This window comes from Mustela nivalis (assembly GCF_964662115.1).
Source record: "Mustela nivalis genome assembly, chromosome: 12".
Lineage (NCBI taxonomy): Eukaryota > Metazoa > Chordata > Mammalia > Carnivora > Mustelidae > Mustela > Mustela nivalis.
The window spans coordinates 45636333-45650214 of NC_139031.1; the positions used below are offsets into that span (position 1 = coordinate 45636333).

Below are 13882 nucleotides of genomic sequence, written 5' to 3' on the forward strand. Positions count from 1 at the left end.
ATGAGTCCAGCTAAGCCTTCAAGTCTTCCTTGCTGAGGCCCCAAACATCATGGAGCAACACAAAGTTGTCCTTTCTGTCCCTTTCTGGAATTCCTAATCCACTGTGTCCATGAACCTAATAAAATGATTGCTGTTTTATGCCATTAAATTTAAGGAGGTTTTGCGGCAATAGTAGTGGCTATGTTTCTCTCCTGGACTGTTAGTGTCCTGAGAGCAGGGTCTGTAGCTGATTTTCTAGGAGTACAGTGCTGATGTGTGAAAATCAGGTGACCCAAAAGATAAAGCAACTCTCTGCTTTCTTAATGAGGAAATAAGGAAAAACGGTTTTTGTCAGTTTAAACACATGAACTTTCAAGGTTAAAATTGAAATAGTTAATTTTCCAATTATAATTAATTTACATGTGCGTATTCACAATCACACATTGTAGAAGATAATATACTTAGAAATATAGCTCTTTTTCCTTCCAATGTTTTGACACAATTTTATTAAATTCTTGATACATATCTTCGTCAACGTATCTTAGTCATTGTTAGAGTTACTTTTTGGTCATCTAACAGATTCTGAAACCCACCATCTTCACATCCTTTTACCCAGTTTGAGATAAAGCACTTTGGAATGTGTGTATGAGGCTGTCACTGGACATTTTATCCAGCGTCAATGGTGCATTTATATAACATGAGACCAGTTTTTTATTTTATTGCCCATAGATGTGTATTCATGAGCACTACAAAATAAGTGATCACCACTTTGTTGCTTTCCAAAATAATCTTAAAAGTCTAGTGTACAATCCTATCTAATGTGCCATTCTTTGAGGGCAGAGCCCATGGAATTTACACTAAAGCTATGTAAATTTACTTCCTTTTAAAATCATTCCATTAGATGACCTCTAGAGCATCCAATGCTGGTACTTCTTTTAGGTAATTTCAAGCTAATGTGTCCTGCCCTAACAAAGTTTGTTGTTTTAAGTAAGTAAGTGAGCTCTAATTCTAGTTACAACAAGACTTTGCAAGACTCATCCACCATATATTGGGTAGATACCCTGGAACATGTATATGAAATGGAAAAATAATTCTTGTGGTCTTTAGGGAGATGGCGCTCAGGGAGGATTTTCAGGTTATAAGAGGGCAAATCTGAAGATAGAGGCCTGCTGAGAGGAAATCATGTTACTTCAGGGGAGAGATAATGAGGATACTCGTAACTGTTTTCAGTAGGTTTGGAAAGGATGAGAAAGGCACTAGCAAAGGCAGAAGTGATAGAGCTTGGCCAAGTTGGGGAGGCAGTGTATACAGTGAAAATACCAGCTCTATAATGTGAAGTTCCTGAGTTCAAACCCAGGCCTGTCATTAAATAGGCTGTGTGACCCTGACCAAGTTACTAAGCCTCTCTGAGCTTCAGTTTCTTTCATTAGTTGTCAGAAGAATAATATAAGATCTTATCATAAAACATAGAAAAAATATGTAAAAAGACAGCTGACTGGAGTGTTCCTGAACATACTTTATCAAGAACATCTATTAATCTATTATGACTGATAACTGACTGGATGGGGTGTTTGGGAGTGAGGAATTGTTACTTCCTACAGAATAATAGTAATAATAATAATGTCCTCTTACAACAGGTCATCCCTGATGTCTGCTTTAAAAAAATCATGTCTTAAACTTTTTTTCCCCATAAGTGTCAAAGTTGTTAGAAAACAATAGAATACAATTGCAAAGTGGTCTATTAACGGGAGATTATTTCTAAATGGCATTCTTAAAAATCTGTAAATTACATGTCATGGAAAGAAACGCAATGAGTGGGACAAAGGATCTCTTTTTCCCCTGACTCTGCTATTGGGAGAAACCACCACATACATCACCAAATAAAACAAGTCTGGTGTCCAAAATTACCAGGCTGAAAAATCACACTGCTGAATAAAATGTTCATCTGAAACAAAAGTCTAAACTCTTGAAGGTCAGAAGCAATCAGAGGGGAGCCTTGAGATATGGAGCCAGCAAGTGGATAAGCTTCTTATAAGGAAACCTGGTTGACAGAGCAGAATCCAGGGCTGCACCATGGGCGCTTAGATGCTGATTCCACCCCATGGCCATGCCTTCCCCAGGCTTCCCCTCCTCACTTCAAAGTGCCCTCACTCGTGGCAGAAAGAATTTTCTAAAGCATAGTTCTGGTATCCCTTCCTGGATGGTTACTCAGTTCCACCAAGTCAAGCATGAAAAGACTGCCAGTGAGGGAAAGCAAAATTAATTATACTTTATACATTATAAAAGAAATAATTTCATTAAATAAAGTACTTAAAGGTACTTGGGCAGCAGCACACAATATCCTTGTTCTTCCCCACTTGTGCATATCTTAACAGATTTCTCCCTATTCAGGCGCTCCTGGGTGACTCAGTCGGTTAAGTGTCTGACTTCAGTGCAGGTCATGATTTCAGCGTCTTTGGATTGAGCCTAGCATCAAGACTTCATTGGGCCCTGCATCAGGCTCCCTGCTCAGCAGGAAGTTTCCTTGTCCCTACCCACCATTCATTCTCTCCGTCTCTCTCTCAAATAAATAAATAAATAAAATATTTTTAAAAAAGACCTCTCCATACTCATATACAGACATCTTCCTTCTCTCTCTCTTTTTACAGCTACATGATGCCTCACTGTGTGCTATACCACAGTCTATTCAACTGGTTCCCCACTGCTGGACACTGGGGTGTTTCGAGCCTTCTGGGGTTCCAATAAAACCCAGGCAATAAGCCGACACCCGTGTTGTCATAGGGCCCCACAGACGGAGGTGGGTTTGCTCGGTACTTCCGCTAGATGATGCTGGGGTCCCCTCAGCAGAGGGTGCACAGTCTCCTATACTCGTGAGTGAAATAAAATTCTGATTTCTGGGGTGCCTGGGTGGCTCAGTCATTAAGCATGTGCCTTTGGCTCAGGTCATGATCCCAGGGTCCTGGGATCGAGCTCTGCATCAAGCTCCCTGCTCAGTGGGAAGCCTGCTTCCCCCTCCTCCCATTTCCCCTGCTTGTGTTCCCTTTCTCTTCTGTCAAAAAAATAACTAAAACCTTTAAAATAAATAAATTCTGATTTCCATTTTGAATGTTTATGTTTTCCTTCTGTGTTATTTTGTGGCCCTCTCTCTTTGGAAGCAGACATTAAATTTATAGAGAGGCTGATCAGAGACTATCCTCACCACGAAGGCAAAAAAAATCAAAACACCTCATTTCATCCCTTATAAGGATCAAATTAGTAGTAGAGATAACAAGTGCACAACTGTGGAGGAGCTAGACATTCTCGGGAGACACAACTAACTTAAAAGATTTTATGGAAGAAAAGGGATTTGAGGGGGCCCTTGAAGAAAGAAGAGATGCCAGGGAAGCAGAGGAAAACCTTTAGGTTCCCAAGCAGAAAGATACATCGAGTGTGGCGAGAAGGATGAACAAGCTGGCTGTGGCAAGACACCACGTAGATGATTGAGGACAGAGCTTAGACGTGTAACCAGGACCCGAATGTGGAAAAGTTTGGTCCTTCTGATTTAGGATCTCTGATCTAGGCTATATGAAGTGTGAATCTACATCCTGGTTTATCCAGGACTGTTCTGGTAGGTGTCTATTGTCTTAGCACGTCTATTATTCTCAAGCATCCCAGTTCAGATGATAAAGTAATGAGTTGTCCCAGCAGTAGGGACCACTAAAAATCTGTGGACAAGAGAGAGATGATGAAAGAAATATTTCAGCCAAATAAACATGAAAACTGGATACATACAGAATGGCTGGAAGGAGAGAGGCAGGTGGGAGGCGACCAGGACATCACCCAGCAGGGTAGCAGGAACGCGGAAGCTGGAGGAAGGACAGTAGGTCTGACTGGTTTGGAGCAAAGATTCTTAGCCTGCCTCCCTGGAGCTGCTGCCTCCTCATTTGTCAGCTGAAGCTACTGAATTGGCTGCAAAAGGGCCCTTTCCGTTCTAACATTCCAGGGTTGAGGAGATGATTGCTACAATCTAGGTGCAGGGCTAGTGGAAGAGTGGAAAGGAAAACAAGAGGAAGGGATGGTGAAGGACAGGGAACAGTCTGAACAGTGGAGCGTGTGTGACAAGGAGAGCAGGGCTGCTGCTGCTGATGTGAAAGGTGTGCAGACTATTGAGCTCAATTGTGACACATTGCACGAGGTCAGCTTTATACGCGCTGTATCTGAGATGACAGCCGGCTGAGGAAGTGGTGACTTACCGATACCTATAAAAGGACATCATGATGTAACCAAACCCAATGGGAACAAGGGCTGGGATGGACCACACAGAGATTTCCGGCAAATGACCTTAGTGAGGTCAGGTGGTCACTCATTCACGGTGCTCAGGTCTGGTGCAAAGACCACAAGTGAATAAACAAAGCATGGGAGTCTGAGCGTCAGACTGGGAAAGCAGTGCAGGTTTTTTGGGATTTTTAAAAATTTATTTATTCATCTTTAGGGGGGAGGGAGGCAGAGGGAGAGAATCCCCAAGCAGACTCCCCAATGAGTGCGGAGCCTGACGTGGGGCTCCATCTCATGACCCATGAGATCATGACCTGAGCGAAACCAAGCATCAGACATTTAACCAACGGAGCCACCAAGTGCCCCCAGTATAGGTTTTTAATGGGAAGGCCAGTTGGCAATTCCAGCCATTGCCAAAGGCTCTGAAGGACACTCTCTGCTTCTATTCAGAATGTCATTAAGGTAAACCTCTGCCTATACCTGCATGGCTTTGAGACTGAGCAAGTACCTCCATCTAGTCCTTTAGCTTTGTTTCCCCAGTGACCAAAAGGATGTGCCACCAGAAGTCATTACCATGAAAGTGTCTTTGGTTAATGGAGGGTCCTACAGGTAGATTTGGGTCCAGGGGATGTCAGCTTCTCCTCACAGGCTGGAAGACTGGCTCCTGGACTATCTGAGTTCTCTTACCCTGCAGCTCGTGTGTCCAGGTCTCAAAAGATCATCAAAGAACATCCTTACTAGACCAGCTTGATGCAGTTACAGTAAATGCACTTTAAAATAATTCCTTGAACAAATCATCCAAGAGCACCAGCTTCCTAGCAGAAGATACTGAGGAATGAAAAGTCTTTCCCCTCAGGCTTCCACTACTTTGTGATGAGATCAGAAGCAGATAATTAAATCGCCTAGGGCCATGTTGCTTTCGACATAAATTTAAAACCGCAAGGTGAGAGTTAAAATACTGTAATTGTATTTAAGCTGAAAGAATAGGAAATGGTTTTTTCCCCTCTTTGCAAATGTTTGTGTGCAAACTTTTCCTTCTTAAAAGAGAACATTTTCAACTGAAAAAGAAACACTAAAATCATGCACAGATGAGTCATGAAATTCCAGGTTTATTAGAGATAAAGTGTTCTCACATGATCACAAGATTCTGCGGTTCCGAAAAGAGATGAGTCGCCCGGAGCTTGAGGACAGGACCGTCTCTCATTCACTCACCCAGCTAACACACCTGACACACCATGATGCCGAAGTCAAGTGAACGTTTTTTATATGGCATCGAAGTTCTATGTCTGGAACTAAGTGTAACCCAACAGCTAATGCTCACTGTAACAGCATGCTGAGATAGGAACAGGAAGTGCACAGAGAAGAGGAAAGAAAGATAAAACAGGGCGACTATTCAAGCCAAACCACTCAAGCTGCCAGGGACTTAAATACCAAAGGAAAGGTAAATTGGATTAGATACGTTTGGAAGAGAGTTCCAGTAAGATGCTTGCTAACTTCCAATTGCATTTAATGGCATTACACGGGCTCGCTTCTAGAAAATGATGTTTGCATACAGCACGCTGCATTTCTGGATCCTGTGCTTACGGAAGGTACACCCGAGCGAAGGGCTGAGATGTATGCAGCTTGCAAAGAAACAAATGCTGTCAGGACATCAGTCAAATCCTCCACAAGCCCTACAATAAAGAGTAAGTAAAAGGGGGTGGGGGTGGATGAGGGATAAATCATGACTGGGTTTTTTGTTGGTTTGGGTTTGGGTTGTTTTGTTTTGTCTTTCCTATGAAAGATCCTTTGTGAACCTGAATCGTCCAGCTTGTCACATTGGCTGTCTACAAGATTAATTCCAGCTAATTGCTCAGCTGTCCCGCTGCCTATGTCACACAAGTCTATAAAACATGACTGAAATTGAAAAAAAAAAAAAAAGATGAAAAGAGAAGAGGGAAAAGCACATCTCCAATCATGTTTCTATGTTCTCTTTTTTTAATCATTGAGATTATTCCTTCCAGTCTCATGACCTGGTGTTACTGACAAAACATTCTTCTCCTAGCCTTCTGATCATTCCTTCCCATAGCCCACATTTTAGGACTAGCTGGAAGGTCATACAGGCCAGGGCCACAGGAGCCACACTGTACGATGGCCACCTGAGTCCCTCCCTTATCATACTTACTTTGTCATCTGGGGTCATGGATGGGGTCAGTTGGGCAGTGTGATGAGCTTGCTGGCTCTGCCTGGACCCAAAGCTCTGTGTGCTGGTGGGCAGCCAGGACAGTACGCTTGCAAATGGAAATGGACAGCACATCCCTCTTTGCACACAATCCACCCATGCATGCACATGGACAACTACTTTCACCTCTCCTCATCTCCTGACTCTCTGTGTTCCCCAGTTAGCAACCTATTGTCATGGATGTCTGTTCTGCAGGTTCTGGAGGTATGTGGGCCTAAATGCTTTGCCGTGTTCCTCTGGTCTTCCAATGCTTCCTGCACGTTGCCTCTTCCCTCTGTGACCTGCAGGCTGTGTTGCTGGGACAACTACACACGGCTGCTTAGAAGTTCTGGGTCAGATATTGTGCATTAGCTAGCTACGCACCCTGTCCAATCTCTTTTTAGCAAACTTGCCTCGACTACAGCAGCTGAGAGGCTACAAACTACATTTCCCAGGATCCCTTGCAGCTCCAGGTCTATGTGTGATGTGGACTCTGACAAGCAGACATATTCACAGGAGATTCGGAAGGAGAAAATGTGGAGCAGTGGCTGTACAGGGAAATTGGCTGCTATTATGGACCCTGTGTGTGTGATTGCCTGGGGGCTGCTATGGCAGATTCTCATGTCCACTACCTAGTAACAGCAAAGCTGAGTATGAGCAACATTAGCAAGGGAGTAACTGCCAGAACAGTCTTGGTTCTCTTGCGTTCATAATATCTTGTAATAAACCATTCTCTGCGTAAATCTGGTACAGTAGCTTCTGTTACCTGTAACTATTAACAACAATCAAAACAACTTCTTGCCCTTATCCTTTCATTTTTTTCCCTTACTGAGGACTGTCCCCACCTCATACTTACAGAAGATGCTTCAAATACATGCGCCAAAACCCTACTTGAGAAATGACAAATCTCACTAATCTCAAGTATGCCTTCTATTTGCATTAGCGCTCATGGCCTGGTTCATTCATTTAACAAAGATCTGCTAAAGGATGACTTGTGTTAGGCACTGAGCCACCATGGAACCACACAATTCTTGCCTTCATGGAGACTTCCAGGAGCTTACCATCTAGTGTGAAAGAATAGCTACATTTATTTAGCAACTACTACGGCCAGACACTACAATTAACACCCTAAATATTAAACTCCTATAACCCTCCCCAAGAAAGCGTGAAGTGGATATTATCTTCCCTATTTTACAGACAAAGGAACTAAGGCTTCCGGAGGACAGAATTATGTATCTGGTATATATACTGCAAATGCCTTTAGGGTGGGGAAAAATTCACTAGCCGCATCTTTGAATTTTTATAGTTGAAAGAGCTCATCTATTTCCATCTTCTACCTATTCCAGAATCTCTTTTATGGCTTACTCTGCTAGGTAGCTAACCTAAATCCATGATGCCTTCCTTACAAATAGAAGACCTATTTTGTTCAAAGTAGCATTGAACTGAGCTAAAAACTTAATTTCCTGGATATCTTCACATTTCGGAAATGTCATGTGACTCCAGTTCTGGCCAGTGAGAATTAATTTGAAGGCACTGAGGATTCTAGAAAATTTTCACTTGCTTCATGTGAGCTGTCCCTTCTGGATCCAACCTTCTTCGTCCTGTTGGGATGAGCATGTGTGGCTAAAGGTAAGGCAGCTCACTTCAAGCACCAAAGATGAAGGATACGTAAAGACAGCAGGGGCAGAAAGAGGAGCCTGGGTCCTTGGTGGCACCCTAGTGCTTTGATCCGAACTGAGGAGGTTAATTCAGGACATTTTACTGTGCGAGAATTTTGTTGGTTCATCGCTATTTGTTAAGCCACTGTGGTTGGTTTTCTGTTACTTGGACTGAAATGCATTCTCTAACACACATCCTTAACACTCGGGATGCCAAAGACTCTGCTTAAATCTTTTTCCATGATGGGAAACCAACTGCCCAAAGATGTCACTTACATTTTTGGATGGCCCCGTAGAAATTAGTGTTTCCTCCCCCTAAACTGCAATTCCATCCTGTACAAGAGATAGCACTTCGGGGCTTAAGAATGGAATTTAAGACAAAAAGCGTCATACTGAATACTCTTACACAGACAATCTCAAGTAATCCTCCTATAATCCGGTGTGGTAGGTTGCATTGTACCCACTCTAGGATAGAAGATAGTGTGTATTTCAGTATATCCCTGATAAGTGGCTACAGTAATCTCCTTGGGCTGCCCTAACAAAGCCATACAAATTGGCTGGCTTAGCACAAGAGAACTTCATTCTTGCATGGTTCTGGAGACTAGAAGTCTGAAATCAAGGTGGTGGGATGTCTATGTTCCCTCTGATGGCTCTGGGGAGGAAACTTGCCTTGCCTCTTCCAGCTTGGTGCTCCTTGGCTTATGGCAGTACTGCTCTAATCTCTGCCTCCGTCTTCACACAACCTTATTGATCATCTTCTACCCTCTTATAAGAACATCAGCAACACTGGATTTAGGAACTACTTAATCCAGTATGACCCTGCCTTGCTAAACACATCTGCAAAGACCTTATTTCTAAATAAGGTCACCGTCTGAGGTTACAGATAGACATGAATTTGAGATAGGAGATTAACCTAGTTAGCTTCATAGACAGAAGGAGCACATGTCTCCGGGAACCACTAGAGTGGCAGAGCCTTTAATCAGGGTTTTTCTTCAGCTGTTTGGGAGTTAAGGATAATGAATTTGTGTCTAAACCTGTACATATAGCACAGAGAATTCCTGAGATATAAAATTTAAAACACCTTGACAAAGCTACCAAAACAAACCACTGTCACCTGATTTTAATTGCTTAGATCTTTAAGTGTCATGCACCAAGTCTTACATTGTCTTGAATTATATATAATTAAGTTCTACTTCCATGATGCAAACCCTACTGCGTCTAAAATTGGCTTCACTTTCATAGTTGAAAATAAACTTTCACAGTTTACACATACTGATATATTTCCCTATGTTTGAATCTTAAAAGAGTACGTGGGGAAAGAGTGAAATCTCTGTTTATTCAAACATTACTAATATGTGTGGATTGTTTTAATTTATTCTCTTATAGTCTGTATATATGTTATACAAAGTTATCTTAAAAATACTGCCTAGTGGAAGGGAGGTGAAAATAAAATAAGACAAAATCAGAGAGGGAGAAGAACCATAAGAGACTCTTGACTATAGGAAACAAACTGAAGGTTGCTGGAGAAGAGTTGAGTGAGGGGGATGGGGTAACTGGGTGATGGACATTAGGGAAGGCATGTGATGTAACGACCACTGGATGTTATACACAACTGATGAATCACTAAACTCTACCACTGAAACCAATACACTGTATCTTAATTAAATGAATTTAAATAAAAAAATACTACTTATTCCTATAACAACCCTAAAAAGTGGTCTTATCAGAGGTAGGTATTTTAAATCACAATCCCTTGCAACATAGCCTGCACAGTAGATACATAAAGAAGAAGTGGAGTCTTTTATTTAATGTTCATTCAATTTTATCATCCTTGTCTATAATAATTAATACATAATGGAAATATTAGTAAACTGTAAGAAGTTTCAGGCATGCAGAAAAGGGGAAGGAGGAAACTTCATGGCAGGAAATGTCAAGGTTTAATGGGAATTTAGTCCCTCATCTAAAGCATTTAATTATTTGTAAAGTACTTTTATACTCTTTAATAAGTCACGCTATAATTCATGCAAGTCCCATATCTTCTATACATTCCTAAAGCAGAAACCTCTGTTGGATCTGCCTGGTTCCCGGAGACATGTGCTCCTTCTGTCTATGAAGCTAACTAGGTTAATCTCCTATCTGTAACATTTTAAAATAAAAAGGAATTTTAACGCTCTTATAGAATTATCAAAGAAGTACCTTTTGCTCATTTAAGGATTAGGGGGAAAAAAACACCTCTAATCCAATAAATCTCCTATTTAATTTTGGTAATGGATATATAATTTCATTTTTGAAATACAGATGAAAGGATATTAGAAATGGGAATGTATCAATAAGGATGTTGCTATAAAAGCTGTAAACAGCTGACTCCTCCTATCTTCCTTTCATCTCAGAGAACACCATAAAACGACGCCTCTTAACAGAAACCTGAGCTAATTGGTGTTTCTGCCAGTGAACAAAAGCAGATATAACAGAAAAAATGACTGCAGACAAACAGATCATAAGCCCATGTTATATAAGTTTACATCCGTGAAGTCTTAACATAGAGATAATGTTGAGAAGCCTTATACTCTCTTCAGTATGCAAAACAATGGAAGAAAAGAATTCTTTAAATGCTTTACATGCTTTAAAAACTACAAGTCCTACTTGTTTAAATTCACATTCCTTTTTTTTTTTTAAGATTATTTGTTTGTTTGTTTGTTTGTTTTTGTGAGAGAGGGAGAGAGAATGCCAGATGGAAGAAAGACAGAGGGAGAGGCCGACTTCCTGCTGAGCAGGGACTGGACATAGGACTGGATCCCAGGAAGCTAGGATCATGACCTGAGCCGAAGGGAGATGCTTAACCAACTGAGCCACTCAAGCACTCTAAATTCACATGTCTAAATTGAGGTGAAAATGCCACCGCCATTCCTGTGACACTGTCCCTTCTTTTCATGTAGATACAGAATACCACGTGTGAATGTAATATCTGTGTCTTTAATTGATTGCTCAGTTGCAGAACTACCTTTTACATTAGAGCAGCTATTAAAGATAAGCTGATTTCCTGAAAGCTTCAAAATACACATGGATAAGTAAAATATACTCCCTACACTTGAGGAACTTAAAATGGGACAGAGGAAAGACAAAAGGCTCAGAGCAGAAAGGCCACAGGACCAACCTACAAACAAATCCTGTTTGGCTGCTGGGATCATGATGCTCTTCGAGGAAAGAGCCACATCTGATCTGCACACTGAAGAACCCATCAAGTTCCAGTGAAGGGAGAGGGCACCCCAGGACATAGGAAGGTAGGACAAAGCCACTGGGTCCTAACCTTGGCTCATACAGTCATGTGGCCAGAGTTTGAAACATGAAGTATCCAGATTCTAGTCCCCATTTATTGGTGTGTGTCCCTCAAGGTGGAGAGCTTATATGCTCAACAAGGCAGATTCCTGGGACAAAAAGATGAGAGTAGGAACCTATGGGAAATATTCAGGGCACAGGAGTCAGTCATACTCCAAGCAGAGATTGAGCCAGGAAGTGAAGTGAGAAGCAACACAGACTCCTCCATGGGCTTGAAATGCCAAGCTTAAGAGGATGGGAACCACCCAAGATCTATGGGTGGAGGAATGATATCATCAGAGCTGTGTTTCAAGCAAAGACACCTGGCAGTGGTCCCAAAGGCAGATGTGATAGGCAAAGACTCTAGGCAGGAAATGTATCACCAGGCCAGTAATGATAACTTGGGGGAAATGTAGGGCCTGCACTAAGGTCACAGCAGCAGAGCGGAGGGGGAGAAACAGATGCTAGAGAGAATGGGGGAAGCCTTGGATAGCGAGCTGGAGGCAGAACAGAGCTAGAAAATGGCAGGTGAGCGGTGTGAAGGCAGGTCTGACTGGAGAGCCCAGAGTGCAGGTGGCCAGTCCAGAGCTCAGGTCTCCAGGTGGCTATCAGATGTTGCTTCCTGCTGGTATCACCACTGCCTACTCCAGGAAGGCCTCTAGGTCCTCTAGACCTCATTCTCCAAAGCTCCGCCCAGACTTGCTCCCATCACCTGCGAGAAAATCAGACCCAATGAGTGCACTTCCCTGAGATGGACACGGTCTTCCTCCTGAGCTCCAGCTCCCTGTGCCACCCTCTAGTAGCAGGCCGGTCTCTGAGCTCTGCTCTCACTGGTGGGCTAGCTGACCTCGGGCATAGATGCCTGAGCAAGGCAGAGCACACACTCAGCTCCACAGGCACTAAGACTCCTCCTTCAAAATCACGGCTCCACGAAAAATGACGGCAGCCGCAAAACAAAAATAAAAAGCGTAACACTGACCACCGGAGAAGTACAAGTTGGGAGGGACCTGGGGTTTGATTCTCATTCTGCTTTGTTTTGTCTTTCATCAGAAGGCAAAGCCACGGGAAGGGAAAGCTGGCAGAGGAAACAACAGAACAGTGTCAACACTCCCGTCTCAATGGATCTGGCTGTGATGCGATGAAGGTCAAGACCGGCTAATAAAAGGTCAGGGCTTGTGATGCACCATCAGGGCCAGGAAGGCTTTTGTTTGTTCTGTTTTGTTTTCTGTAACTCAGGGTCTGGCAGTCGTTGTAAGGGAGCAAAACAAACAAGTTCTGGCCGCTGCTAGGCTCCTGTACGGGCCCTGCCCAATGCCAGGGCACTGGGGTGCTCTGTGTCCGCAACGGCCCCCACAGCTGCACAGCACAGTGGCCCGCATCCTTCTGGCACGCTAAGAGCAGGAAGCAGGGCAGGCTGGCCATGGGCAGAAGACTGAAAAAGCATGTGGGCCCAGGACAAATGGGCACTTGTTCCCTGGAGGGTGTTGGGCAATGACTTTCATAAACAGCGAAGGGGGAGGAAGGAGGCCCAGCCAGCATGCCTGTGCGCCTGCGGCAGCGGGGAGAAGAGGCCCATTCTGGCATCTTTGGGTGACTCTGCTATTGGCAGAAACATCAGCAAGACCTGAAACGGAAAACTCTAGAATTTGGGGTTCTCCCAGGACTACAGACCTTCAGTGTCCCGGCTCCAGATATGCCATCCTGTTTTCTGACCTCTCTGTACTTGCTATTCCCTCTTCCCAGAGTGCCCCCCCACCACTGGCACACAACACATTCTTAGCCTGGTGACAATTCCATTCATCTTTCAAGTGCCGGCCAACGTGTCGCCACTTCTAAGGAATCGTCTCTCATGGTCCTAGGCACAACGGACTGCCTCTTCCTCTTGTCTCCAACGGTGTTATGGCACACCGTGATCAACACCCATGTGCGATGTGTGATACTGTACTTAAGGGAGCTGCTGTTTGGTCAGTTGTGTGTTATTTACCTTGGAATCCACAGCACTTACAAGCAGTGGCTCAATGGTCCCTGTGGAAGACGTGGCCACCACATGCCAGTCTCGCCCCTTACTCCTGAGAAGATCAATGAATATAAACTCTGCTGCTAGTGGCCTCACTTTGACCCCTCACCCCTGGATGGAGGGAAGAAGCACTGTCTTCCAGAAACCTATTCTGGTTTCGCAACTCCTAGCAAATAAGTTCCTTTAAGACTCTGTCCACTGCTCCCCACTGGCTATCTCTCACCCCTCTGGGCTGCCTGGACCAGGACCAGGAAGAAGACGAGAGAACTCTGGGAACCTCTCTGCATCTGCCCAAGGCAAGAAGTAATTCTCACCATGAAACATAAATCCCAGACGATGATCTCATCATGGGTGTCAACACAGCCTCTTCCATAAAGCAGAGAACAGTTGTTCCAATACTGGGAGAGTCTTCCTCTCTATGCCACCCAGGTCTTGCCAAGTGCTCAACAGATGTTTGCT

The 13882-nt window shown here is 43.5% G+C and overlaps 1 protein-coding gene and 1 long non-coding RNA gene across 2 annotated transcripts in view; one reads left to right on the forward strand and one right to left on the reverse strand.

The window, feature by feature from the left end:
- CHN2 (chimerin 2) overlaps window positions 1-13882 on the reverse strand; it is a 290676-nt gene that overhangs the window by 227733 nt on the left and 49061 nt on the right. The gene's annotated exons all lie outside the window — the stretch shown is intronic.
- On the forward strand, window positions 5431-7176 carry LOC309845397. The gene is made up of 3 exons (XR_014301267.1): window positions 5431-5674; window positions 5769-5918; window positions 6838-7176. It is a non-coding gene; the product is annotated as an uncharacterized lncRNA (long non-coding RNA).